Genomic DNA, 6,000 nt, shown 5'->3' with positions numbered 1-6,000 from the left:
AACACACCTTTCTGTGGAGCTGCGGGTCAGTGAGGGCTTGCTTTCATGAGATTGGAGGGTCCTTCACTGCTCAAGGCCCACTAAACGCCCTGCACCCAAAACACAGACATGTTTTGACAGCTGAGGCTCACGTCAAGCGTCGCGGACAAACACATGTCCGCGCGACTTTAAAGCGAACGTAAACACGGCGGACATGTCCGTGAATCACGGTTCGATACTGTCCCATCACCATCACGACATCGGCCACGTATAACGCGGCGTTTATAGCCCATCTGAAGCCCACAAACGGGCCTTTTGCCACCGTGTGTATCAGCGCCTACACAGCCACATCTCAGCGCTGACAGTACAAGCACGCTAACGTCTCTGCGGTTCTTACCTTTCCAAAGGGCAGAGTTCCTCCCTGCTGTTGCTGTATTAAGAAAGACGACAATAGGTGTCCACATTAAAACGAGCCCAGATGCAGTGGCTCATTAAACCCAAGCGGTGTTTTCCCAACAGTGTCCAGGGGGGTTACTCCTCCTTTGAGCCGAACATGAAGCCAAGGTCGTAACGTTTGGTCCGCATCCGCAAACCATGCGGGATACATTAGACGAAATCATACAGTCATGGCAGTGTTGTGCCGAATTATCCGTAGTTGAAAAAAAGAAGTGAAAATGAATAAATACCGACAGCAGGAAGTGACAGGTAGGCGCACTTATGTTGACAGCCAGGTGTATTGCCTAATCATCCGCTCGGCTCCTCACAGAGCTCCCGCCTCTAACAACAGTAGGCCAATCAGGGAGCAGCTCTAGGATAGCGTCCTTCAGACGCAGGTGCATCGATGATGCCTTCACCAGCTACATGAAGGCTCGTACATCTGAGACTTTCAGTTGTGCGTACGTGGGCTGGGCCCGGATCACAGCAAACATCTGATCGTTTACAAACATTCTTTTGGATATTCAGCACAGAGAGATTAAAATATTTCAACATTTTCAAATCAGGTGTTACATTTGTCTTTCAGCCCACTTAAGAGCCTTGTATACTGAAGCAGATTTCTGCTCCTGGGTCTAAATCAAATTAATTTACATCTGGATATATAGTCACCGGCCACTTCAAACCAATGAAATCTGCTGTAACAGTCCTACACTAGCTAGTAAGCAAGTCATGATGGTCAGTTGATACAGAGTAAGAAAAGTAATAATTCAACTATTTTTGGAAGATGTAGATTGTGGTGCCATTAAACTAAAATGTCAGAATAATAGGAACATGTGTCAATACAATTAACACAATACATTTCAATAGTATACTATTACTATAATAGTTTACTACAAACCACAGCTTCCAAAAGGTAAACACAGTTGAATCAACAACTCTCCCTGTTATTTTAAACAAATGCTGAATTTACAAAGCTAAGATTTAGTGCACCACTGTTATATTAGAATGCATTTGTTTTAACAAATGTGCCTTATGAATTTCCTACAAGTGAAGATTCATATTATAATATTGCTGGAAAATAAGTCTAAGAGTGTGATCCACAAAGTTTCAGTTACAAATGAGATACATTTTTCTGCCATTATCTGAGTGTTAACAGACAGAAATCTGTGCTCACTTAGACAATATTACAACAGTGACCATTTCGTTACAATGCAATGTTCTGCTTGGAAAACCTTAGGTTCTGGAAATCATGTGGATGTTACCACTAATATAATAATATCCACCCATCTAAATGTTGTTGCTGAGCAGACACCCCCATCCCGTAGCAACAACATTCCACAACAGTAGCAACCATACCAAGCAAGCATAGCAGAACTGTGCGCTGCTTCCCCAACAATAAGCCCTGGATCACCAGAGACATCAAGGTGCTTCTTAACCAGAGGAAGAGGGCTTCTAAGGACAGTGACCAGGAGGAGCTGAAGCGCGTGCAGCAGGAACTCAAGGTCTGGCTGAAAGAAGTGAAGGAGAAATACAGAGCTAAGGTGGAGCAAAAGTTGAAGGATAAGACATAAGACATACGACATGTTTATTAATCCCACGTATGAGAAATTACCTTGTCACAGTAGCGCGAGAATTTGGCAAATATATATACAAAAACAATAACGACTTCGACAGGGGAATTACCAAAAAACACAATACAAATTTGAAAAATATATACAAAAAAATAGCAACACTATGAAAAATATATAGAGAAAAATAGAAATATAAAGACATTCTGTATATACAGCATGGTGGTGGGAAAAAGAACTACAAAAACTTTACAAACTATAAGATGGTGAGGTAGTGGTTCGTGCAAAAAAAGCAGATATATTTGTGCAAAATTACTGTAAAAAAAACAAAATCGGATTATTGTTGACTGGTGTTGTACAGCCTGATGGCAGTTGGGATGAAGGACCTGCAATAGCGTTCCTTCTTGCAGCGTGGATGCAGCAGTCTGCTGCTGAAGGAGCTGCTTAGGTCTCCTACAGTCTGATGCAGTGGGTGAGAGGGGTTGTCCATGATTGATGTCAGCTTGGCTAACATCCTCTTTTCACCCACCTCCTCGATGGAGCCCAAAGAGCAGTCCAGGACAGAGCCGGCCCATCTGACCAGCTTGTTGAGTCTCTTCCTGTCCCTCTCTGAGCTCCCACTGCTCCAGCAGACCACTGCATACAGGATGGCAGAAGCCACCACAGAGTCATTAAAAAGTCCTTAGCAGTGTCCTGCACACCCCAAAGGACTTCAGTCATCTCAGCAGGTGGAGACGACGTTGGGCGTTTGTGTTGTGTGTCCAGTTCAGTTTATTGTTGAGGTACACCCAGGTACTTGTATTCCTCCACGACCTCGATGTCCTGGATGTTCACCGGTGCAGTGTGAAGTGGTTTCCTGCTGAAGTCAGTCACCACCTCCTTTGTTTTGCTGGCATTGATCTGCAGGTGGTTCAGAGCACACCAGTCTACAAAGTTGGTGATGACCTCCTAGTAATCCAGATCATTTACCTGAGATACACGCCCGACAATGGCTGTATTGTCAGAGAATTTCTGAAGTTGGCAGCTGTCAGTTGTGTCTAAAGTCTGGGTGAAGAGGAAGGGAGAGAGCACAGTACCCTGTGGCGCCACAGTGCTGCAGACTACAACATCAGACACACGGTCGCGAAGCCTCACATACTACTGGTGAGGTAGTCAGTGGTCCATGCAGCCAGGCTCCTGTCAGCTCCAGCTCCTTCCAGCTTCCCCTTGAGCAGTGATGGTGGAATGGTGTTGAACGCACTGGAGAAGTCGAAGAACATGACTCTCACAGTGCTACCAGTGTTCTCTAGGTGAGAAAGACATCTGTGCAGCAGGTAGATGAGAGCGTCTTCCACACTTATGTCTGGTCGATAGGCACCGGATGGTACCAGATGACAGAAGTGGCCCGGGATGATCCTCTTCATGGTCTTCATCAGGTGAGAGGTTAAGACTACTGGCCTGAAGTCATTTGGCTCACTGGGATGCACAGTCTTGGGAACCGGAACCACGCAGGATGTTTTCCACACGAGTGGAACTCTCTCCAGACTGATGATCAAGTTTAAGATGAAGTTGAAGGATGGATGCACTAAAGAGGTGTGGCACAGCATGAAGACTATCACCGTCTGTAGCACCAAGAAGAGGAGGAGAATGTGGACGCCATCCTCTACCTGCTCCATTGGACTTGCTCACACTTGGACAGGGGGAATGCTGCTCTGAGGATTTTTTGACTTTTCCAGCACATTCAACACCATCTAGCCCCTGTTACTGAGGGACAAGCTAACAGAGACAGGAGTGGACTCACACCTCACCTCTTGGATAGTAGACTTGCTCACTGGGAGACCTCAGTATGCCAGGTTGGGGAACTGCCCCAGCAGTTGGAAGCTGGAAGTTGGAATCTGCACTAAGAAAAAGGGAACCTTGTGCCTAGTCAAAACGATGCAGAAGAGGGGCTCTGTGGTAGGGGCAGAGCTGGAGTCCCTGACATCGGTGGCAGATGTAAGGACCTTGAACAAACTCCGGTCCATCATGAACAATGTTCCACACTCTACATGACACCATAGTCAGGCAGGGAAGCTTGTTCAGTGACAGGCTACTGTCTCTGTCCTGCTCTATGGACAGGCTGAGGAGGTCGTGTGTCCCTCAGGCCATAAGACTATACAACGCCTCCCTGTGAGGAACCAACTGGACTGTGATTATATATATTGTTTTATGCAGAATACTGCTCGCAGATCTTGAAAATATGGTCCAGTGAGGGCAGGGGGAGTCCACTGATTGTTGTGGCAGTTCTTATGACTCGTTTGAGGGATTGCTTGTCTCTGTGCAGTTGGCACACCATGCTGTGATGCAATAAGTTAAAACACTCGCGATAGAGCATTGATAAAAGATGTTTAGAAGCTCAGCAGACAGGATATTTTTTCTCGAGTGTCTGTAGAAAATTGAGTTGTTGGTGTGTTGGAGAATTTTGAGGAAAAACAAAGAATTGAATCCATTTTCAGAATAAGGCTGTAACAAAATGTGGAAAAGTGAAGTGCTGTGAATACTTTCCGGATGCACTGTATATAGTGCATACGTGCACTGGCACTTCCCAGCATTAACTATATAATGTAGTTAAATATCATTAGACGTTGCAACAGAGGATTTACAGGTTAATTTTCTCATTCAAAAATGCATGCTGACTAAAGTCAAAGCCTTTATGGCTTTTAATTCAACTTTATTTCTAAGCTTTTTTGCCTACTTAAACTGAAAGCCTGCCTTTGCACCTTTGCATTGATCTTTTATGTCTAATTTGTGTACATTAGACTGTTCTTCTACTCTGACTAGGCTTGGTGCTAATATTAATCATTGTACCACGTGTTGGTTTCATTCCTTCTTGTGTCTGTTCTGGTTCACCGATATTTACTTCAGACTGTAGATGCTAGAATGATTTTACCGTTTACCGGTTTCCAGATGATCAATGACAGGTTGTCTGACTTTTCTTACATAGTTTAGTTAATCTAATTGTTTACATGTACAAAACATTACATCCACCAGCTGCCACACACAGATACTGTCAACTGTGTTACAACACATATCACAAAATGTCTTTAAGCATTCAGATTCAAACAACAGACATAAAGCAAGTGTCATGTATGACTTTGTCACTGTACCTTTAAACATCTTTTAAGTCTCTGAATGTTCTCAATCTTTTGAATTTCCCATACATTATATTTTTGTAAGCGTTATCTAAACATTTGGCTTATCCAGATTCTTACTGTATGGGTGTCATTGTCTCTCATTTGTCTGTCATGAAATGATTTTTCGACATAAAAAAAAAAGAGTTAAAGGTCATATTAACGTCATTGTGAATGTCATTCCAAGTTTGTTGTTGTTCAATCCACCGTAGTAGTTTCATGTGCTTACAGTGTAATAGGTTTACTTTAAGTGACAGTGAAAGGTTCCAAAAACTGCAGATGATCATTTAAGTCATTACCACCAGGTGGCACTACTGTCCCTGTTTTTCCATCTTTGACAAACATTCCGAACCTTTTTGATTATGTCAGTCTGTAGTTTGTTAGTTATACATGCTGTCTCATGTCTTCTGGTCAATAATTGTCCAATTGTGGGTCACCCAACAGTCAGTAAACCTAAAAAAGCAAGTGGATGATGAACCACAGCTTAATGATATATGATGTGATATGATATAAAATTTTACACTTTATTGTCATTAATAATAAAGCAACAGGGAATACCTTGCAACTCTAATGTAAAACGTAGCCTTTGTGAAGAACTCAACTCATCTAATCCAAAATAATAATAATAATAATCCATCTACATGCATGACAGTGGAGGAAGCATTATTTGGCTCCACATTCAAAAAACCCATTTTAGGTTTTGATTTATATTTTTTATGGTAAGCTGAAATGTACAGTACCAGTCAAAACTTGGACACAGCTTCTCATTCAATGTTTTTTTTCTTTATTTTATTAGTTTCTTCGTGGTAGATTAATACTGACATCAAAACTATGAATGAACACATATGGAATAATGTAGTAAACAAAAA

This window comes from Chelon labrosus, assembly GCF_963514085.1.
Source record: "Chelon labrosus genome assembly, chromosome: 22".
Taxonomy (NCBI): Eukaryota; Metazoa; Chordata; class Actinopteri; order Mugiliformes; family Mugilidae; genus Chelon; species Chelon labrosus.
Note: the sequence above shows the minus strand (reverse complement) of the source record.